Raw genomic sequence first — 24,793 nt, 5'->3', positions numbered from 1 at the left:
CATTTTTTGGAAAGGGGATCTGAACGCCATCCCTTCTTTTGTAACATGGGTTAATTCCCTTAACCCTTATTTGCGATTTACAGCCAATTCCTCTGTGCTTGAACTGCCGTTCCTGGATTTGCTTATTCAAAAAAGCACTTTGGGGCTGACCACAAAAACTTATAAAAAGCCAACTGACAGCCATAGCCCACTACTCTTCAGTAGTTTTCACCCCAAGGCTTTACGAAACAACCTGCCATACGGGCAATATCTTAGACTACGTCGAAATTGTAGTGCACTGGAGGATTTCAAATCACAGGCACACGAACTCACTGACCACCTAGCCCGCAGAGAATATCCGGACAGTATAACACAAACGGCCTACAAAAGGGCTCGCAATACCAACAGAGATGTCTTGCTGGCATCAACAGAAAAAATGAAGACTGACTTAATTACCTGTGTTAGCACCTTCACTCCAGAATCTAACACCTTCCAAAAAATAATCAAAAGGCATTGGAAACTTCTATCGGTAGGTGGCTGGCAAGCTCCGAAACCACGTTTCGCATTTAAAAGAACTGACAATTTGAAAACTATGCTCATCAGCACCAGACCCAAACCAGCTCCTCGAGCTGAACAAAGACTGTGGGGACTCCCGCCTGTGACAGGCCACCATCCATGCGGACAATGCACTGCTTGTAACCTTACAAAAACGAGTAAGTCTGTAACCTTCTCGGAAACTCTGAATTGGCAACAAAGATCCCATACCAATTGTAATACCCGCAATTGCATTTATCTAATCCAGTGCCCCTGTGAACTAATGTACATTGGCATGACGACACGTCCAATAAAGATCAGGATCTCCGAACATCGAAGTAACATTAGATGCAAAAAGATCAGCACAAAAATGTGCACACATTTCTTGGAAGCTAATCACACTGCTAATGACCTTTCATGGACAGTCCTTCAAGCCTTCCCAACAATCAGCAAGGAAGCCCTTTTCCGTAAGGAACAACAGTGGATCTTTAGAATTTCGAGCCATACCAACGGCCTTAACGATGATATACCGTGGGCCACTCTTAATAATACATGAACATCTGGCGATATGAGATGGCCATTAAGAATATCTACTCAGGGCGGTGACTTGGGTTTTGCAAACAATTGCGACAAGCAATAGCGATTATTAGGGATAACCTAGACCATGCCCCATGGGCCTGGTGGTCCGAAAGTCAGTTTCAACATTCAATCCTTTTTTTTGGCTTGTCAACCTGATATGCAGAGAATACAAAAAATCCCCTTACATTTTTGTTATAATTACAATGGCGACAGAATCTATATCTATGTCTGTCCAGGGGATAATAAACCACATGTTACCCAATCACCTACATAATAATCACCCATATCTTCCACATACATATTTTCCCTATCACGCACGAATTCTGTACTTAAAACTGGGCCAACTGTCCATTACCGCCCTCGATGAACAATAAAGTTATTTGTCACTCCCATCATGGCGGCCGTGACTTGCGGTCTAGTCTTTCTCCCGGGCTACGTTTGCTCACTTCCGTTATAAGCCACACACGCACAGCAGTGCGTTACGGAAGCCTGAGCCGCAGTAGGTATCCGGCAGCGAACGCGCCGACACTTTGTGAGTATTCCTCCAGCCATGGGTTCTGTCACAGTTATTTTGAATCGCCAGGTATGACATACTATTCTTGTACATATTGTTTTAGGACAGGCGCCCCCTGGCCGCCAGGCGAACCCGTACGAAAAGTTCTTTCCCAAATGGGGGTGAGTCCACTCCTCACTATCTACATTATGATCGATAGACCAACGAGTCGGGCGCGGCAGTTTTCTTTTGAAACAGTGTCTTGTGCCGTGATTGTTATCCCCCCACAATAGCGCGAGTAATTAATAACTATTATTTTGAAGGGTATTCCCCTAGAACACATCACCACTCTTGACCCTTACGCGGCGGAGCATGTGTAGCACCCAGTACAAAATTGCGACATATCCTCGTAACGGTGTGCACCCAGTCACACGTATCTAGTGACGTCAGGCATGCCTATAGTCACCTTAAAAAAAACCCCCAACATTAGTGCGAGGGTTCACTTCTTTAAGGCGGTCCACGAGAATATTACACCACGCTTTATTCTTCTACTGCGGAGCATGTGTAGCGCACAAGATATTTGCGGCACAACTTTGTTACTGTGTGCACGCAGTCGCACGTATCCAGTTTCGTGAAAGCATGCCCCACGCCTGGTAACTCTCTGTGCCAGCGCTCCACAATTTGTGCCACTTCTCAAACATCCACCAGACATCTGCACTTTTCACTTATCTGGTAAACACTTGTATGTATTAGATATGACTCTGGTTGGGGCACTGTGTGAGCACTTCCATATGGTGGCCACACCATACGCACGGTTCCCTTCAGGAGCCCAGAACTTTTGCGAATTATGTTTCATGTATTTGTGTTGTCCCTTCTCTTTTTTTCCCCTTCTTTTCCAGGTACTGCAACAACGGGTCCACTTCCTTTAGGGACCCCATTGGATTGCATGGTGATGTATTGACAATTTCTGCATCACTAGATTATGTAGTAGGGTTTCCACAATTTTCTTTGAGCACTTTCTCACATGGTCCTGATGAATTGCCACCGACCCTTTTGGGCATAGAGCAAGAAACATGTTGACCGTCTGATCACCCTAGGGATCATCATAATCCCTTTGGGATCTCCTATTTTTTACTTAGGCTGGTATACCATCAGAATAAATTGACACATTGCCTGGCAATACCATACCTATTTTAACTCACTACACCACCACTCACTACACTTGTTGCACTGACCCCCACGCACCCATACGGCTGTCTCTTAAAAAGATCTCCGAAAAAGAGCCCCTTCGCGGGAGCCCGTCGGGCATTGCAGCGCCGGCCCGACGAGGAGCACAGCCCTATGATGAAGCATGACACCTTGCTAGGTGTGTGAGGGCATTATATTGGGGCAGTGTTATCGCAACTCAACGAAGAGGGTCTGGATCAACCCGTGGTCTTCCTATCCAGGAGACTACTTCCCAGGGAACAGAAGTGGAGTGCAATAGAGCGTGAAGCCTTTGCAGTGGTATGGGCTCTGAAGAAGTTGCGGCCATACCTGTTTGGCTCGCACTTCCTGGTTCAGACCGACCACAGACCCCTTCGTTGGCTGATGCAGATGAAGGGGGAGAATCCCAAGTTGTTGAGGTGGTCTATTTCCCTACAGGGGATGGACTTTCAGGTGGAACATCGGCCTGGAGTGGACCACGCCAATGCAGACGGTCTCTCAAGGTATTTCCGCCTTAGTGATGAGAACTCCCAAGGGGTTGGGTAGCTCTCCCCACTTTCAGCTGGGGGGGACGCGTGTTAGACCTGTCAGCCCTTTGGGTGGTCCCTCCTCATCATTATTTATTTTGTCCCACTTTTGCCTCAAACCCTGTTTGACTTTTTCCTTTTTTTGGGAACCACCAGACTTTTTCGTGTTGCTACAGATTCAGGGAGCCATTTTAGCTACCCCTGAAACTTCTGTCTGAGGGCCTGAAGCACAAAATGGTGGCCTCCTGTGACATCACCAGCATCCACTGGAACCTACCAGCACCTTCCAGAACATTCAAGGAGATTCCAGAACTCTGTGACAGTTGGAGACCGTTTAGAATGTTGGGAGGATAAGAGAGGCAGTTGGCAGTTGGAGCTGGCAGTTGGCACCTGACTGGTGAAGAGAGAGGAGCACAACAGTGAAGGAGGAAGGAGTGAAGCAGCAGGGGTGGAAACTTGTGCCTGGAGTGGGGTCCATAAACCCACCCTTGATACTTGTCCCTACTGATGGATCCCAGCCTATAGCCCTGTGTGGGAAGAAGACAGAAGAAACTTATCCTAAGGACCTGGACAGCAGGAACAGGCCTTAGAACCAAGAAAACAGCAAGATTCTGACCTGAGAACTGGTTTCCCTGGAGTCCGGCGTCGAGTGGCCTGAAGACCTGGAGCCCGAGGTGGAGAAGCGGCGCTGACTGAAGTAGCAGACGTCGTACCCGGAGCCGCCTGAGGTCGTGAGAAGGGCGCCGACGGAGGTCGTGAGGAATACCAGAGGTCGAGGAGGAAGTGTACCGAGGTCGAGCGAGCGGCGTCATCGGAGGAGTGAAGTCCGCCCTCCGGAGTCGTCGGAGACCGAGGTAGAGGAGCACCGGAGGTCGGGAGTGAGGATCGCACTCCGGAGTCGCCCGGAACCTGTGAGGAGGAGCACCGGAGGTCGGGGGTGAGGATCGCACCCCGGAGTCGCCGGAAGTCGACAGCGAGGCCAGGCCGGCCGACGTCATCGGAGCCGAGTGCGCCATCGGACCGGAGCCGCCCGGAGTCGACATCGTGAAGAGACTGCCCGACGCCGTCGAATCGGAGGTCGAGATCGAACCGAGGCCACCGACATCGGACCGGAACCGCCTACCGGCGTCGTCGAAGAACTGACATTGTGCCGAGGCCGCCGAGACCGAACCGGAACCGCCTCACGGCGTCGACACGACTCCAGCGGCGTCGGAACATCAGAAAAAGGGCAGTAAGTGGAGTAGAGGGCGCCTAAGGCCCTGTGGAGACCTGAGAGACTGCTCTAAGGGGCTAGGGAGGTGCTGAAACCCACCTGACTGTGCCTGGGGTGAACTGGGACTAACCTAGAGAGGTTGTGCGGAGAAGGAAAGCCAGGGCATTGGTATTCCCCCCCTTTGATCTACCTCAGTTTAGGCCTCAGCCTTGTCCCAGCCAGGGAGTAGCCCCCCCTCAAGCCTTCCACTACCCTACAAGCTGTGCCTGGGCCAAATCAGCCCCTAAGAATTGAAGTGTCATCTGATTACAGGAGTGTTGCTGTATACTTTTAATTATTTATTGGGGATACTGTATTTATTGAATTTTTATCTATTTATTGCTGCACTATATTTATAGGTCCACAGGACTTGTTGGTGTACAATATTTATTGGTACAGTATTTATGGCCTCAAAGTATTTAATTGTCTGTATATATTGCACTTGTATTTATGCCCTGTTATTTATGATCACCCCTATTTATTTCATCAAACAGCCAATATTTATTTGACCTGCACTAATTGAAATCTGTATATTGTGATTGACCTATTTATTTTTCCAATCAGCAACTAAGAGAAAAAAGATAAAGAAAGAATATTTTCATAATTTTTACGGTGTAGAGTCGTTTTTGGAACGGATGCACGCATGGTTATTGTATGGGTATATTGTATGCTTAGCACTGCGCCTGTTTCCTGACCACTCGAGCCAAGCTACCCCATTGTGTTGGGAAGGTCCACCACCGCCCTGCGGAGTGGGAGTGGGGCTGTTTCCAACAGACCTTATCAAAACTGACCCACAGGGCCACTTCACGGCGGTTTCTGGACGGTGGGAGGGCCGCACGCTTAACCTACTCTCTATATACATCCCGCCTGGCCTCCAGGCCCGGGCCTTCGCGGATCTTGGCGCGCTGCTCCTTTCCCTTCCCGGGGGTCAGTTGATGCTGGGGGGGGACTTTAATGCCGTGGTGTCAGGAACCCGAGATAGGCAGCTCCCCCGCGACCTTCCCCGGGGGCAGGGGTGGTTGGCGGAATATCTTGAGACCTTCGGACTTACTGGCGTCTGGCGCCTGCTCCACCCTACGGACACCCAATTTACCTTCTTCTCGGGGTCGCATCATTCATTCTCCCGATTAGACTATATCCTTACCCTTCTGCACCACGATATGACAGTCCTGGAGGCAGAGCTTCTGCCTAGAGGTATTTCCGACCACTCACCGGTCCGTACACACATCGTATTTGGGAATCACCGGGAGGGCTGTATAGCACCCATAAACGCTTGGCACTTAAAACATGAGGACACCAGAAAACATGTGTCCGACTCCATCTCACAGTACTTCGAAGAGAATGTGGGCTCTGTAGACTCCCCTGTCACCTTATGGGAGGCATTTAAACCCGTGATTAGAGGGGAGGCGCTCTCGGTCATCTCGGCCAGACGGCGGGAGCGGCGCCTACAGGTTACTACGATCGAGGCGGAATTGGAGGTTCTGGAGGGGGAGGCGACGGAGGGTGGGGACAGGGAAGTTAGGCACAAACTGCAGTTGAAGGCGGCGGAGTATAGAGCGCTGGTTACCCAAGAGGCCCAGACCGTGGCTCAGCACAAGCTAGGCAGGATATATGACCAGGGCGATAAAGCCGGGAAATTGATAGCCTGGCTTGAGAAAAAACAACAGGCCAGTAAGGTGGTGCCTGAAATACGCACCGAGTCTGGGATTGTAGTGACAGAACCCTGGGGGATAGTGGAACAGTTTGCGAGACACTTCCAGCAGGTCTATAGGCGTGAGTCGGACCGGCCGGAGGAGGACTCCAGGGTCCTCTTAACCGACATTCGCATACCCTCCCTCTCGGAAGAAGATCGGGAGGCTATGGATAGCCCGATCACTGAGGCCGAACTGCAGCGTGCAATAGGGGAACTTCGCCCTGGTAAGGCTCTTGGACCCAATGGCCTCCCGATAGAGCTCTACAAGCTCCGGCCTGACGTCACCAGTAAGTACTTGAAACTCATGTTCGAACAGAGGAAGGAAATGGGGGTGCTGCCCCGTGATCAGCGCTTCGCGACTATAGTGGCAATCCCGAAAGAGGGGAAACCCAAAGACTCCTGTGCATCATACAGGCCAATTTCGCTCCTCAACGCGGAGCCCAAAATACTGGCAAAGACGCTGGCCAACAGGCTCAAGGCGGTGCTTCCTTCGTTGGTCCATCCGGACCAATCAGGTTTCATGCCCCACCGTAACACGGCCCTCAACATTAGACGGCGTTCTGGGGCAGCGCCACAGACTGCAGGAGGACGCAGTGGTGGTCTCCCTGGACGCCACTATGGCCTTCGACACCTTAGAGTGGCCATACATGTTCGCAGTCCTGCGCAAACTAGGATTTGGACCTCAATTCATAGCTTGGGTGCGTTTATTATACACCGAACCCCTGGCACAGGTACTGGTTAACAACAAGCTGTCCGAGGTGTTCACGCTTGAAAGAGGGACTAGGCAGGGCTGCCCCCTCTCTCCCCTTCTCTTCGCCCTCTCCCTAGAGCCGCTCGCGGCCTGGATTAGGCAGGACGTCTACCTAAAAGGTATAGCATGGACGGAAGGGTGGGAGGATAGAATATCCCTCTACGCCGACGACATTCTCCTGTACCTTTGCAGGCCACGCAGGTCGCTCATTGTGGCACTCGACATATTTGCCAGTTTCGGACGTAACTCTGGCTTCCGGATCAATTGGGCCAAATCACATTTCTACGTCTTGCGGGGTGACCCTCCGAGGCTCCCGGACACGTGCCCGATCAAGGTGGCGGAGGACGGGTTCTGGTACTTGGGAATATTCATCACCACTGACAAGACCCTGTTATACGAGCACAACCTCAAGCCACCGTTGGTTCGGCTACAGAGGGAGGCCAAAGCTTGGCAGCGCCTGCCACTGTCTTTGTTGGGCCTGGCAGCCTTATTCAAGATGCTGGGGTTGCCACGGTTCCTCTATGCGCTACAAAACTATCCCGTTTTGGTCCCCAACGCCTACTTCGTGGCGATAGAGGCTGCGCTGCGCGACCTCCTCTGGGCCGGGTCGCCCCGAATCTCATTGACTAAACTCACATTGGGGTGGTATGACGGCGGTATAGCCCTCCCTGACATTCGTAAATACTACTGGGCGGCCCATCTCACAGCGATCAATCAAGGGACGTATGGCGACGGGAACGATCCAGCCTACGGTATGGATAGATGGCTGCTTCCCGGAATGAACTATGAGAGAGCACTCTACTCTAAACGAGGTACACATAATCTCACTGGCCCTACACTTCACTCGGTACAGGTCTGGCACATTGCTCAGAGGAAGCTCGGATGGGCGGGAGTCCTAACACTAGCCACGCCACTCTGGGCCTCTGAAAAACTGAGCAATCTGGGACGCACCAAGGGCTTCCGGAACTGGGACTTCATCGGCATCTCCCAAATCAGAGATATCTGGGGCCCCACGGGGATCCGCACGTTCGCCCAACTGCAAGACACATATGAGCTGGCACACACTGAATACTTTAGATACCTACAGGTGCGACACTCCCTACAGGCCAATATTCCACCGGAGACCAAACCACCGCAAACCTCCCCGCTTGAAGATAGGTTACTGGATGGGCACCTCCCAGAACACGCCATATCCCTTACGTACAAAAAACTAATCAACAACCCCCCGATACGCTCCTGCCCCTTAGAGAAAAGTGGGTCGCTGATGGGCTGGAGATAGACGACGAGGAATGGCTCCATGCTTTGGCTTCCCCCCGGGAGGTCGCGATATCAGCCCGACTGCGACTTATCCAACTAAAGCTCCTACATAGAATTTATATCTCCTGCACTAGGCTACACACAATGGGTAGGGCGGACAAAGTACTCTGTAGAAGGGGATGTGGGGGTGCGGGTACCTTCTTCCACGTGTTGTGGGACTGCCCGAAGATTCAACGGTATTGGAGAAGGGTGGTAAAGTGTATGGAGGAGGTATGGGAGGTGGAAATTCGCCCGGAGGCCAAGAGGTGTCTCCTTAACATATGGGAGCCAACGGACCTGCCACCGAAGGGGAGGCTCTGGGTGACGCTCGGTCAAATGGTGGCAAAAAGGAACATTGCCAGACTCTGGGGAAGCTCTATTCCACCAAAACTGTCGGACTGGCACGGCGACATGGACTGGTGTATGCTGCAAGAAAAGACTGTATATATAGCAAGAGGGTGCCCCCGGAAGTGGGGGGAAGTGTGGTCCAAATGGAATGATTTCAGGGGGGGCATTTGCGAGCCGCCTGCCGCCGAGCAGGACGGCGCAGGGGCTGTATAGGACTCCCAACGCTCCTGTTGCTCCCGGTGCTAGAGAGTGGATGCTGAGGTCGCCTCACCGGTACGGAGGTGTTTACGATGTTCGAGTGGTGACTGGTTTTGGGGTGTTGGGGGGGGGAGGGGGGCAGTTAATCGTTAGGCGCCCTGGCGCCATTGTGGTATTCTCCATCTGTTTTTATGACTGTAACAAAGAGAAAATGAGTCCTGCACTATCCTTCTCTAACCTGTGAGACGCTTGCACCTTCTACCGCCGCCGTACCCCCGGGTTGACGGCACCGGGCTGTGTTAGATACGACAAAGTGCATGTGTACAAACTGCACGGCCAGCCCGAGGGGTTGTAGGCTAAAGCTGTGTATTGTGAAACACTACAATAAAGGTCTTTCAAAAAAAAAAACAAAAAAAAAAAACATAGGTTTCACACATGTTATAGTTAGCTGGACATTTCACTCGTAAAAAACCAATGAAATTCCCCCGTTATAGTTAGTGCAGCAGGCAACTATAACTCACGCGACCGCAATCCTCTGCTGACTATAACATGTGTGAAACCTATGGTTTTTTAAGTGAATTTGCAAGGTTTTTTAAATGCTAATTCGTAACTATAACGTGTGTGAAACCTATGGTTTTTTCAGTGAATTTCAAAGGTTTTTTAAATGCTAATTTATGTATGTATTTTTTTATTTTTTTATGGGATTTTTAGCGTGCGCGCACGGTGCACGAACCTCGCTTAATTTTTCGTTAAAAACTTTAAAACATTTTTTACGTGTGTTTTTTCAGCGTTCGCGCACAGTGCGCGCACTCCGCGATTTTTCGGAAAAAAATAAAATCTTTTTTTTGCCCTTGGGGGTCCTTCTGGGACCCCCTGACAAAGGCTAGGGGGTCAGGAACTGTCCACCCTGCCCCCTTTTTACGTTCTCCACCTTTGTTTTTCACCCCCTCAGACTGCGAGAGACAAAATGGCGGCCGACACTTCCTGGTTTCGACCGATTCGAATGTTTACCGACATCTAACAACCAATCAGAATTGCGCTCGCGCACGGCAGGGTGCGCGCACTGTGCGCGCACGGTGCGCGCGTTTAGATATTTATTTATATGCTTTTAAATGCTATTTTCTCAGGAAATACTGAACAGATTTACACGAGACCTTCAAAAGGCACTTCCTTGACCTTATGGCTACCTCTCTGCCAAATTTCACGTAATTCTGTTCAGCCGTTCGGGCTGTACCTTCGACTAAAGGTCCTATGGAAAAATGCATAGGGAAAACGTGTTTTGGGACCCCCCCCCTTTGTCTCGGCCCCCGCTTGACGAATCACCCCGAGACTTTCAGGGTAGGAGCGGAGCGCCCCACCTATTTTGAAAATTTTGAGAGGATTCGTCAACCGGCGCCAAAGTTATTCCAAATAGAATGTTGCGGATTTCCTATGAAAACTAGGTTGTAACTATAACTATCTACTGGCGACCGCCAGTAGATAATATATCAATATATATATATATATCATATCATGTGTTTGGAGTGAAGGAATGCAAGTATTTTTGGAGGACATGATTTCATACCAGGCGGGTCGCCACCGCAGCTATAGAAATGATTGTTCTAATTTGCTACAGGTGTGCGTCTTGTCTGTTGATACATATCTTTATGAGTTCCTAGAATTCGAAGATTGCGCCCAAGATGTAGGTATAACGTTACTGTGTATGAGTGTTTAGCCAGGAGCATGGATGTAAAGGGGCTACCCTCACCAATAACATTGCAATAAATAGGGCTGAGATTAACTATATTTTAGGCAGGCATTAAGTTCCTGAAACAGGCGGAGGACCTCGCTGGCAGCCAGAGGGATACAGCAGAGGACTAATAAGCTTTTTCAACATCCAGACTTCCACTGTTTTTCATACTTCCATAGATTCCCTTCAATGAAAGTATCACAGGTTACCTATAGGGAATTTTATGTTCTTTTGGATCCCAATACCACAACTACGAGGCATATCAAGAATAACTCCACTTAAAAGCTTCTAATATCTAGGAGCCAATCTATGTCTATGTCTATGTATTGGTATTTGTAAGGCGCATATATCACCCGAAGGTCTCATAGCGCCATAATCTGGTCCACTAAAATGTGGTACTGATGCAGAGCAACCAGATGATGAAGCATGCCACCTCAGCTGATGTGTGAAGATTTGTCCCCATTTTTTGAGGAACTCACACCTTCTCATTGAGGATATACACACACTTTAAAAGATGTGGTAAAAGATGTTCTTATATCTCGATTGCTCATTTTGATTCTGAGGTTATCACTGCATGGGAGGATACAATTCCTGGACAGGCCACTCCTCTCCTTCCCTATCTCATTGGAATGTAATTCTAACAAGTGCCTAAGTAAGCAGGTTAAAATCCTCAGGGTTCTTAAGGAAAACTATTATTACATGACAAATAAGTGATATAAAGACAGCATCCTCCAAAAAGAAAACTAAGATGATGAGGTTTGATGTTCATAATTTGCAAGTAATTTATTGCCTTGATGCTTTGAGTTTCTTCCTAAAAAGAGACAGACTTAAGATTGCATGTCAACCAGTTCCACTGCTTGGGGGCAAGTACTGAGAAAGCCTTCCTCTTCATTGGTGGCTTTGCTGAATCGAGGCATGACTAAGAGATTGTTAGCTAAAGACCGGGGTTGGCGCTGATGTATTGAGGTATGTATTTTGTCAGCTTGGATTTGAGAACTTTCAGCGAAGAGCCAAAAAGACAGTTATGTACAAGGCAAATTATTTTTTAAATGATCCTATATCATACTGGAAGCCAGTGAAGCTTCTGCAGTAGTGGCTTGGAAGACAAACAATGCAAGGTTAGAGAAAAGAAACCCTAGCAACTTGGTTTTGAATACCCTGAAGTCTAAATTTCTTTTTTTGCAGTACCTAAATATAGAGCATTACAATAATCCAGCCTGAAGTCAACAAATGCAGCCATGACAGTCTTCAAAGAGCAGAGGAAGAATAGGTTGTACTACAGGAGACTTGAGTGTCCATTTTGAGTTTACTGTTAAGTTTGTGGCTTACACATTTCACAGAGGGCTTCAGTTATGGAACAGGATTTAAACTAAGATATCCATAAGGTAGGGGGCCAGGTCCTTGGGTCATTGTTTTATTCTAAATTAATTTCACCCAACTGCTATTCATCCATTCTGTGACGGTGCACAGACACTTGATAAAACCATCGGACTTCAAATTATAGTTAACAAGACGCAAAGTAAGTTGAGAGATGGGGGGCACAGTGGAGGAATCCCCTTAGAACATAATACATGTCCAACAGAATGTACAATTATTGCTACTACAATATTGCATCTGTCATAATATGATGTAATGTGTTTGTATATGTATATTACTTGTTGTTTATATAGGAAAGAATTGAAAGATTGTTCACCCCTTCATAATATAAAAAGGGTCTATGTATCTATAGTTCGTCCTGAGGAAGCTCGAATAGACTGCTGAAACACCAAGATGTGGCTTCAACAGTATTTTTATTTACAACCAAGATCTCACTGGATATAGTATACAGGATATAAAGCTTGTATCATAGATAGTAACGTAATAAACGGATCTGTTTTATTTCATTTTTTGTGTGAATATGTGTTGTTTTTCGATAAACAAAAATATGAGTGATTAATGTATAGATAGAATACATTATTTTCGTAAACTTGCACTACAAAGTCTGGTGTAAGGTGCGTATTTCTTTGATAAATTAGAACACTGTGTACATGTAACACGAAAGTGTGATATTGTCATTTTAGTGAAAGTGTAAAAAAAATAGCTTTTAAGACAGTATATCTGATTGCTTCGGCATGGAAGACTTTATCAATAATACACATGTGGTTAGCTAACGCCAAGGGTAGCATACTATGTGAGTGATGATCATTGATTACCATTGCATTTTGATAGAAAACGCATACTTGAAAGGGGTTTGCATGTGAAAACAGACTTCAAAAAGCATAGGCTCAAAAACTGCACAAATATCGACCGTACATACATATCTTCCAATAAAAATTTTGATATGCACATAAACCCACTACAAGAGGTTGGTCCTAAATATGTAAGGATAAGATCTGCAACATGCAATTACCCCAGTACTACTATAATTGAGCTTGGATGAGTTTAGGATATTATAAGAGGTCAAAAAAGGTGCAGTGCTTTTTTTCTACTGTGTATGTCTTTGCCAGACCATTGAGATCTGAGACGGAGGTGTGTCTTGTGTTTACTCAATGCTTTGGAATATATATAGACAGATAGATATATAGATAGATGTGCTTTGAGTGTATGTACTTCTTAGGTTTACCAACACAACACTTTTATCAAACTGTGCTTGCACATGAAGCCTAGTGGAAAAAGGTCCTAGATCTACTAACCCAAAAAGCAAGCCTGGACCTGTGCAACATGTTTTGCCACATTATTGCCTCACATGTACCTCTTACAATCAGAGCTCAGAACCAGGATCGGTTTTACTTTTTCTAAACAACCCCTTTCTTTGTTTGTCACAGGAAGGCAAGTCTGCCTAGGGCAGACATAACCTCTTCTCTGTGCACTTTGTCCATCTTTCCATGTTCAATGATCTTCTTTGGAGTTGGGATAATTTGTGCCTCATTTTCCATGCTGGTTTTGCCACTATTTTACATTGACATAGACTTAAGCAGATGGTTGACGTTAGGCTTTAACAAAGCTAGTGGTTTTGGAACAGTCCCCTTGGGCACCAGTATAATTGTTTTCAGCAGTTAGGATAATTTAGGAGAAATTTGGCAGCATACATTGCTAGCTAGAAGAGATAGATCCATGTGGAGAATTAGATCTAAAAGTTCAGGATGGATACATTATTAGTGAAATGTTTACAATGCATGATGGCCTTAAACACAAAGTAGAGTAAAGTTACACACAAAGTTATAAAAATGTTAGGTTTATCTTGACAATTTTTGAGGTTCCACCGTGGACTTGCACCTCCCTTCTATCGCCCGGGTTTATGTAGAGTTCTGCAGCTGGAATTACACTGTGAAAATGCTGCGCTGATGGCAGTTCTGCAAGTCTTTGAGCTTGGACTATGGGTCGATTAAATTCAAATTTACCCATGATGAGAGCAAAGTTTACAATAAAACTTATTTTGCAAATGTGAGGAATTTTGTAAACTTTGCATACAGGCAAATATTGTAGCAAAACAATTACTAAAGACATGTAACATCTAACCATAAAATATTTTGTAAAAAATTCTCCTACAAAAAGCATATTTTTACTGCGAGCTTGTTTAACAATAAAATTATTTTTTGCACGTAGAAGTGGATTTAGGCTGAGACTTTATTACTCATAAAGCCAATGTTTTTTTTCTACATTTTAAACGTCGTAACCTTTGTGAAGTTTTAATTAAAGCACCACGAAGTTTATAGAGGAAAAAGTTTGCAACTTCGCACACCTCTATTGAAACATATTCCAAAGTGTTTGTGTTCGTCGCACAAGTTACTTACTTGTGTAACGATATATCTGTAAGAGACATTAGTTAGTGATAGATTCCTTACCTTAGAATATCCCCAGGCGTCAGACTGGACCCGGAAAGTTTTTAATCAGCAGTACCCCTGCGCGTCGGTAGGCGTTGTCATGCGGCTCCGCGTACATCGCTGGCGTCGTAGCCACCGAGATGACGTCGTCGGAGCTACTTAGACGCGCCCATGCGCGCTGAAGTCAGTTCTGTACACAACTTTTCCGTGCAAGGAAAGCAGAGCCATGCCAGAGACCGACTACTGGTGCAACAGAACTAGGGCCCTGAAAGGGATGACCTGAACCCTAGAGAACAGTTTGCAGAACGGGAAGGATGGGCGGGCGGTAAGGAATCTATCACTAACTAATGTCTCTTACAGATATACCGTTACACAGGTAAGTAACTTGTGCATCTGAAAGAGACACGTTAGTGATAGATTCCTTACCTTAGAATACATACCCAAGCAATACCAACCCCGGTGGTGGGTCTGCGAAGTGAGATGACACCAGAAAGTCACGGAGAACTGAACAGCCAAAGAAGCCGTCTCTCCGGACTTGACTGTCAAGGCAGTAGTGCTTAGTGAAAGTATGCAGCGATGCCCAAATGGCTGCTTGACAGATGTCTTGCAGGGGGAGACACCACGTCCCAATGCTGTAGTAGCCGCAGTCGCCCTGGTAGAATGGGCGCGCAGTCCTACCGGAAGATCCTTTTTAGCCAGAGAGTAACAGGCTTTAATGCACAGGACAACCCATTGGGAGATAGTCCGCTTGCTCACAGCCCGGCCTTTCTTGGCGCCCACATAGCCAACAATGAGCTGGTCATCCACCCGGAACGGTTGTGTGCGGTTGAGATAGAACGAACGCGCACGTTTTGGGTCCAGGCGGTGGAGCCTTTCCTCTTCTCTTGAAGGGTGTGGAGGCGGAAAGAAAGTGGGCAGATAGACAGTTTGTCCGAGATGAAAGGCAGAGTCTACTTTTGGTAAAAAGGAGGGATGCGGTCGAAGCACTTTTTGTCCGGATGAATCGCCAGGAAACGAGGTTTACAGGAAAGAGCCTGGAGCTCACCCACCGCAAAGGACAGTTATGAAGAAGCTCAAAGGGAGCGCACATCAAGTATGTGAGAACCAGGTTCAAGTCCCATTGAGGCATCACAAAAGGAATAGGAGGGAAAAGGTGAGTAATGCCTTTGAGAAATCTATTGACAACTGGGGACTTGAAAAGAGAGGGCTGATCAGGCAGCCTAAGAAAGGCCGAAAGAGCAGAAAGGTAGCCCTTGATAGTGCCCAGAGCAGAGCCCTGCTGTGCCAAAGAGAGAAGGAACAAAAGGACCTCAGAAAGAGGGCAGAAAGGGGATCCACAGCTTTCGCCGTGCACCATGCCACAAACTTCTTCCACCGGCAGGCGTATACAGTTTTAGTTGAGGGACGCCTGGCTGCCAGATTCACATTACAGACTTCAGTAGGCAAGTTAAATGGAATCAACTGTCGCCACTCAATCTCCACGCAAGGAGGTGGAGGCTGGACAGGTTCAGGTGGAGGATCGTCCCCTGTTGCTGCAACAGAAGATCCTCCTGAAGAGGCAGTCGTATCGGGGGATCCACGCTCATACTGAGTAGCTCGGGATACCAAACTCTTGGAGCCCAGTCCGGTGCCACAAGAATGACTTGGGCCTGGTCGCTTCTGATTTTCTGCAGCACCCTGGGTAGAAGTGGTATAGGCGGAAAGGCGTACAACAGACCGCAACTCCACTCACGACAAAAAGCATCTCCGAGCGAGTGCCGCCTTGGAAACTCCAACGTGCAGAACTGCTGACATTGTGCGTTCTCTTCGGTGGCAAATCGATTTAACCAAGGTTCTCCCCACTGCTAAAAGAGACCATGTGCCACCTCCGAGTGAAGACGCCATTTGTGATCCAACATGCACATGCGGCTGAGTTTGTCCGCACTGGCATTCAAAGAACCTGCCAAGTGTTGAACCGCCAAGGAAATGCCTTAACGTTCCAGCCATGTCCAGAGACGCAGAGCCACCTGACATAGGGTCCACGACCCCACCCCGCCTTGCTTGTTGCAGTGCCACATGGCAGTGGTGTTGTCTGTGAACACTTGCACTACTCTCCCCTTGACAAGGGAAGGAATGATTTCAGTGCAAGTAGGATCGCCCTGAGCTCCAAAAGATTGATATGGAGCTTGGACTCTGATCTCCGCCTCTCCCATGTGGCTGCCGCATCCCAGGAGGGATGCGTCCGCCACCACTGTGTGCTCCGGTTGGGGAAAGGAGAGGGATCTGCTGCTGACCCAACGCTGGTCCGTGAGCCACCACTGCAAGTCTTGTGCAGTGCCCTCTGAGATCTGGACGTAGTCAAACAGGTTTCCCTGATGCTGCGCCCATTGGAACTTCAGGTACCACTGCAGAGCCCGCATATGCCACCTGGCATGATTGATGAGCAGGATGCAGGAGCCATGAGGCCCAGCAGCCTCAGGGTCTTCCTGACCGAAATCCAGGACCAGGGCCGAAAGATCGGATTCATAGCCCGAATGTCCCGGACTCGCTGTTCGGGAGGATAAACCCGAAACTGCGCCGTATCCAGAACCGCTCCGATGAAGAGGAGCTTCTGAGAGGGAATCAGGTGCGACTTTGAGACGTTGATGGAAAACCCCAGCAAATGCAGGAGGTCGGCCGTAGTCTGGAGGTGGGAGACGACTGCTTGGGGCGAGCCCGCCTTTAACAACCAGTCGTTGAGATAGGGGAAGACTGAAACCCCCGATCTGCGCAGATGAGCTGCGACCACCGCCTTCACTTTCGTGAACACCCGAGGGGCAACGGTAAGGCCAAAAGGGAGCATGGTGCACTGAAAGTGCTCGTGGCCTACCTTGAACCGTAGGTAACGCCGGTGGGCCGGCAGGATGGGGATATGAAAGTAGCATCCTGCAAGTCCAACGCTACCAGCCAGTCTTGCAGGTTTAGGGCAGACAAGACCTGAGCAAGCGTGAGCATCCTGAAATTCTCCTTCCGGAGGAAGCGATTGACGTTCCGGAGGTCTAAGATAGGATGCAGGCCCTTGTCCTTCTTTGGAACCAAGAAGTAGTGGGAATAACAACCACAACCTACTTCTGGTGTCAGAACGTGCTCGATGGCCCCCTTAGCCAAGAGGGCCGCAACTTCCTGCTGGAGAAGTGCCAAGTGATCCCTTGACATGCGGTGGCACTGAGGTGGCATGGCTGGAGGGGTAGACTTGAAGGGGAGGGAGTAGCCCCTTCGGACTATCTGGAGAACTCACCTGTCCGAAGTGATGGTGTGCGAGTGGGGGAGGTGACGGCGAATCCCGCCGCCCACTGGCGTCCGGTGGGCCTGAAACACCGGACTAGGAAGGTTTTGAGGCGGTGGTGGCAGGGGCGGTGGTGGATTGACCTGCCTGCTGGCCCCGGGACCCACCACGGTGGGCCCCACGACCGCGCTGAGGTTACGGTTGCGTTGGCTGGTGGTTCTGAAAGGATGCGCTTGGGCGCCTCGACCCTGACCTCGAAAGGAGCAAAAAGCAGACCTCGAGGGAGCGCGCGTGGTGGCGAGACCCAAGGACTGGGCCGTAGCACAAGAGTCCTTAAAGCGTTCCACTGTGCTATGCGCCTCAACACCAAAGAGGTGTGTGCCATCAAAGGGCATGTCCAACAGAGTGTTCTGGACATCCCCGGAGAAGCCAGTAGTATTCACTGCCCACAGGGTACCATGGTGTGGAGAGAAATCCAGATCACCTGGACCTTCCATATCACCCTCCCAGTCTGGTTCATCCTCGCATTGAGCTGCGAGAGGGTCCCCAGACCCCTCCCAGTACTCCCCTTCGTCTGCCGGCTGTGGAAGAGGCCGGTAAGGACGAGGTGCCCAGGTAAATGGGAAAAAATCCCCACCTGGAATTGGAATTGGAATTGGGGGGTAGTAGACCAATCCAGAATCGACGCAATCCAGCGTCCTGTCCGGCGCCGTCCCCGGCCGGCGGCGCCGCAGGAGATCATCCATCGGAGTCGTGGGGGAGTAACCACCCGCCCTCTCCACCACGTGCCGCGACCGGTGAGGGGTAGACGAAGAGCGACATCGCTTCTTCGACTTCTTATGGTGCCGCGATTTACCTGTCCCTGAATCCGACGAGCGATGGTGTCGACCTCGCAACTGGTCCTCGACCTCCCACGGGAGCGGGACCTCGAGCGTCGCGGTACCGATTGTCGGACCTCCAACAACTTACGGGAACGCTCCCGCAAAGCTTTCGGCGCCATGGCCCGACAATCGGGGCATGCCCCGGGGGTCATGGGCGTGCCCCAAGCAGAAGAGACACACGTTGTGCGGGTCCGCCACTGACATGTTCCGATGGCAGGCCCTACAAGACTTAAACCCAGGCAACCCTACTGCAACAGGAGTCGGGTACTCCACAAAACAAGAGAAACAAGTTCTCAGAAACCAAGTTAAAATATTAACTAGGGGTACCGCTTTCTCTCGGATCTGCGCTTGCCGGCGCAGAAAAAGAAAGAACTGACATCAGCGCACGTGGGCGCGTCTAAGTAGCTCCGATGACGTCATCTCGGCGGCTACGACGCCAGCGGCATAGGTGGAGGCGCATGACGATGCCTACCGACGCGCAGGGGTACTGCTGACGAAAAACTTTCCGGATCCAGTCTGAAGCCTGGGGATATTGTAAGGTAAGGAATCTATCACTAACGTGTCTCTTTCAGATATAGTGTTATTTTGGTGCCTGTGAAGAAAACACTTTTTCAGGTGGCTGCTGTTCTGCTGTCCTGTAAACTGCAAGTACGGTGTATCCGTGTTATGTCCTTGCTTTGGATACATTATTCTACTAATATTTTTAAAGCTGGAACACAAATAAATTGTGTAAGGAAACAGCAGCCCTAACAAATTCTTCTGACAATCACCCTCCTCGCTTTACCCCAAACTCTCTGTGCTGCATTGCCATTTTAGTTACAGACTCTCAGACGTTCCCAGACAGAATGAAACTACTTTGTAAATCATGACCATCAATATATTTTGAGTGCGTGACATCTCCCTGTAACTTAGGGAACATGGTGTGTTTTGAGCTACTTTGAGTGTTTTGGCATCCCTGCATATCAGCTCACTGACACTGATCAGATCCTACTCTTTGATTAACACTGCCTGGTGCCCTACAGGTGTATCTCAAAACCAAAAGGTGTCTAAGGCCAAAGGTACAAATAATTGTTCTTATCGCAAACGGCCAGATTTGCAGAATCGGGCAATTTGCAACCATAAAATTGCTCTTTAAGTATACAAAATGCTACATGTGATTCAGTAACTTGTTATCAATCAAGTTTTACATCTGCAATTCGGTATTTGGAAGGGGCATGTTTAGGGCGTTCCTTCCAAATACCAAATCGGTATAGTAAGTGCTACTATTTTGTGATCGAATTCCAGTCGCAAAACAAGCAAAACAGTTTTGTGGGAGCAGTGACAGGGTGAGGAGAGATGGCATAGGGAGGTGCAGAAGACGCACACATTTTGTTTTTTACCAATATAGCAGCGCCAGCAAAGACTTGGTAGCGGGTGTGTGGCAGGGAGCTCCAGGGAGACGGCGGGAGATACCCCAGAGGCACAGAGGAACACGGCTTTCCGCTGTCTCCAGGGAAACCTGGAAGGTTGGGCATGCCGTGCATAAGAGAGTGCAGAGAAGTTCGGGGAAGGCGGAGAGAGACGCGGCGGCACCCGAAGCGAGGACAGGAGAGGGACGGTTGCAGAGGCGGAGATCCCGAGAGGAGGAGACGACGGCGCGAGGAGACCGGAGGCCGGCAGAGACAACGAGTATCAAGGAGCAGAGGCGTCCCCTGAGGAAGGCGTGCCGGACGAGGTGGCCGTGACCCTGTCAGCGGGTCACGGCTCCAGGCAAGTCATTTCGGGAACAGGGCGCTGGCTGGGGGGTTGGTTGCGCACCCAGGCGCTTTTCACAGGATTGTAGAAGGGAGCGGGGCGAGCAGGGGAGCCAGAGACGAGGGGAAGAGAGAAAGACCCTTCTCCTTCCGTTCCCCAACTGGGTTGACCATTTGGCTCACTATCCTTTTGTTTAAGCTGCAAATAGCGTTTTGTGTTTGTTTAGCTACAGGGGGGGAGAAAGGCCCGACAGAATAAGGCATTACACCCAGGTAGGGTCAAAAGAGAGCACCAGGACTCGATGGGGCTTCTGAAGTAAGAGGCTCCTCAGGGCTTATAGGACAGGAACTCCTTCAGGGTTGGCACAGGACACAGGGGAGTGTGATAAATAAAGAGGGGAGAAAGGGAACGGGTTGACTAGGAGCTATTATCAGATCAGGGAACCCTTACTGACCACCTCTCTCTTCTACCAAGGGGACGACCACCGTGTGGGCAGAAAAGGAACAAGAAGCAAGAGGCAACCGGACTCCTGCGGTAACAGTGGAAGTCACAACGGTCCAGGAATCCTATCCCTCCGGAGAATCCCCTTACCATTCTGTGCCGAACTATAAATAAATACATCTAGCGCACCAATATAGTCGTTCGTGGTCATTGGGCAGGTGACAGGGTGCAAGGAACATCAAAGAATATATTTGTGCATTTGTTTTTTCAAATATATTTTTGGGATTGAATGTAACCATGTTGTCCTTTGCACCCGCTACCACGTTTTTGCTTGCACTGCTATGTCAACAAAGGTAGACTCGAACGTGGATCCCCAGATGGAGAGGATGTGGAGCAGCGGTCAGAGCTACCGAATCGGAGCTGGGGATCTGTGTTCCAGTCTCAGCATCGCCTCAACATCCTGTGATTCTTGGCAAATCACTTAATTCCACCTGAGTGCCGGATAACTACTAATGTAATTCAAATTAAGCAAAAGAAACAAGCTTCTGAAGTTTTTCTTGTGCCTGACATGATCACAAAGAAATCATCAGTGTGACGTAAGCAGTATATGATACTGTGAAAGAATGGTTTCGTTTTAATAGTTTTTCTAAATTGTTCATGTGGAGCACTACTAAATTTGAAGCAAAAAAAGCTACCATAGAGGTACTCTTAATTTTAATCTGAAAATAAAATTAATTTTAAACGAACATTAGCAACGCTAATCGGTCTCTCCAGGGCTAAAGGAAAGGAGTGTTGGTCTGATACTTCAAGCATACAAATATATACAGATTGACAATTGTACCTCCGAGCGATTTAAATATACTAACAGTAACTTGTCTTTTCATTTACCACTTCACGCACTGCAAATATTAGATGCTAATATTTCATGTGTGCCTATTTATTGCATTTATAATGTGTTCCATCACTTATAAGCTAGAGTCACTAGGAACAAGTGAACAATTCGTACTCAATTTATCTAGAGGATAACAGAGTGGGCGCTACAGGGATTTGAACCCATGACCTGCTCATCACCACTTTGTTCTAAGTGACGAGCATTTAACTCATCAAGGCAGCCCTCGTGTATGCTAACAGACCGTTTTACACCATTTGGAAAAATACAGCAGAGAGTCCCTGCGTTTCATGTACTGTAAATATGTTCTTAGGCAGGTACTTGGTTTATTGACGTTTGGGAGCATGGTAGACTCGTAGCTGCTTGGAATTAAACTCCTGGTCTGCTGACCACCACTTTGATCTAAGCAATGAGCGTTCATCACGGGCATCCCTTCGCAACCTGACTAATAACTTCACAGCTCTTAGAAAAAGTGAAGAACATCACGCCCATATATAAAAATAATACACGTTAAATGCCATAACACTTTAATCACCGTTAACACAGAGAATGCTGTGGTGATGAATAAATAAAATAATGTGGGCAATCAATAGGAAGGGTATGGAGGGGGAAACAATAGCGTGTGCGTGTAAGCAGCTGCACGGCATTGTTTGATCGGGGAGAAGAGCAAGGGAAGCCACTTGATGAGATAAAATAACGTGGCCAAGCAACACGAAGGGTATGGATGGGGGAACAATGGCATTTGAGAGTAAGCAGCCACTTTCTGTAAACAATAAAGAGTGGCGTCCGTGAAGGGCTCACCACAATGATCCAGGAAAACCTGTGCAAAGAGTTGTGCGAACACAAAGGGAAAACCCGTTTTGTGAAAGGATATCATAATAGGCCAATACTCCGAGGGAGGAGCAAGACATAAGAAGGTGGGACATAGAAGGCAAATAAACCATTGAGAAGCAAGCTTTTGTGAGTGGCACTCTCCTTAAGTAATCAGCAGCAAGGACATGGCCAAAGCTCTTAGAAGTGAATAAAACATGCCTTGCAGAGCAGCGCATGCGCTGCCAGACTCAACCGAAAAATGAAACTGCAAAGTTTCATTTTTTTCCTTTTAAATTCATTTGATTTTCCTTTAAGGAAAACAGGCAGCGTTTATATAAACAGAAATTGCATGATTGAAAAGCATTCACAGACAGGGTGATCTGCTGACCCCCAGCAGGCCACCATCCAGGTGAAGGCTGTGATCCCCAATGGGTCACAAATTGCGACCTACCTCATTAATATGCATGAGGTAGGTTGATTTGCGACCCACTAGGAATCAAGTCAAGTCAAGTCAAAGTAACTTTATTTGGGTCCAGAGACCATAAAGGTTTGACTAGGATTCACTAATGAAACTCAAAAGAGTTTCATACAATAAGACTACGGATTTGCTAATTGGGATTGGGAGAGAATTGCAATTAGGAAACCGGTGTTCCTAATGTTTATATATCTAGATCCAAATCTCTTAAAAATAGAGGAAAGGTCCCTGTCCATTTAGTCATGAAGGTGTCTGAAGGGATCCTAACAACAGTACCTACTGCATAGCGGCAGGTAAAAATGGAAGTCAAACACCTACTTAAAGATGAATGCTTCATCACTGCCTCTGTTCCTCGCCGTAGTCTAATGCACATGTCCATGATGGACTACAAGTGAGCTGTTAGGAGATGGAGTGTGACCAAACATGCATCTTGTGTGTCTGAGTTATGCACCTTCTTCGAATTACAAAATGCTTTTATGTAAACCATGAAGTAAAATTTTGTCTGAGAGGAAAATGTATAGTACCTCCCTCGAACATATTTAAAAACATGAGAGTCTACTCAGACCCTTCATATCTATTCACTTTACATATGTCCACCTATCTAGGTGGCCTTCTTAGGCCTATGGTCGCTGCCTACAGGTATCATGGATTAATATATTGACATGTGTTAAAGGTAATGTTGAAAATCAGGTGCATGACCTGCAACTTATTTGGAAAAAATGCCTATGCTCAACGCTAACTTGAGGATGTCTTCGGTGGAACTACCTATACTTAATCAGGTTGAAACGGCATCGTCTACCCAGCTAAAACACTGGCGCTGTTGCGGTCACCTCATTTGCCTTAAATGCTGAATATCTACCTTGTATATAAACCTTTAATTACATTTTTCTGACCACATTATTATTGTCACGTTGCTCACTGTTTATGCTGTTATTTCTCACCCTTGTCTCACTGCACCTCTCACTATCACTAGCACATCCAGTGCTCACTTTGTGTGTTAATGGTCACTGTATATCAATCTGTACTGTAGTGCTGATATAACTACGTACAAATTATAACCCGTCTTTACCATCCCCCGTTGTGGTCTCCCTTTCTTTATCCCCTTCCCACTGTGATATATAACGTTTTTTGTATTTGTCCTAATTGAATGACTTCCGGTTGAGACTTTGTCGTTTGTTACAAACTTTAACCGGACTCACCTGGGTTAACGGGTTCTACTCCTGTATACTGTTTCTTTGCGGTGGAATTAAGGCACAGCCTCTCAGTAAGAATTCTCTTGCACCCTCCTTGGCATGCTATTCACTTATCAGCTTTAACTTTAAGTACTGGAGAGAGTCCACTGTTGCTAACGAGAAGGCTGCAGGAACTATTTGGGCCCATCCACACCAGTGGCACAACATACAGTACGTCTCTTAATATTCTGCCAATGTAGATTGGATTGTTAGCTACTTCTAAATAGTTCCTTGGCCGTTATTGTGGATAATCTATTTAGTCTAGCTCACTGGCCTTCTTGTTGATGTATGACAATGAAGGTGAATGGATGTTGTTACAAGCATTTCTGGTGGGGAAACAGCACAAATATGTAATGACAGACCATTACATATTTGTGCAAGGTATGACGCTTGGTTTGAAATGTTCCGGTGCTTCATAAGTTGTGTGCCAGAATCCCTGAAAAGAAATAGGGTATTTATTTTGTATTCATTTTATATTTTTTTTAGAGTTTTATATAGCGCGAACTAGACCAGGAGATATTAGGTATCAAAGCACTTTACATAGCACCAGTTTCGTTACCCAAGGATACATTAATTTTTTTTAGGCACGGAGATTAAGTGATTTGCCCAGAATCACAGGATGTTGAGCGTCGTTGCCGAGACTCAAACCCAGTACCCCAGATTCGACATCAACCGCTCTAGCCCTAAGGCTACATA

General features: G+C 47.8%; 1 protein-coding gene across 1 annotated transcript in view; it reads right to left on the bottom strand.

Moving 5' to 3' along the window:
• The window catches only part of BACE1 (beta-secretase 1), a 120,757-nt gene that overhangs the window by 31,036 nt on the left and 64,928 nt on the right, over positions 1–24,793 (bottom strand). The window lies entirely within an intron of this gene.

Source organism: Triturus cristatus, chromosome 3_2 (assembly GCF_964204655.1).
Source record: "Triturus cristatus chromosome 3_2, aTriCri1.1, whole genome shotgun sequence".
NCBI lineage: Eukaryota > Metazoa > Chordata > Amphibia > Caudata > Salamandridae > Triturus > Triturus cristatus.
Note: the sequence above shows the minus strand (reverse complement) of the source record. Positions and strands in the feature narration are given on the sequence as shown.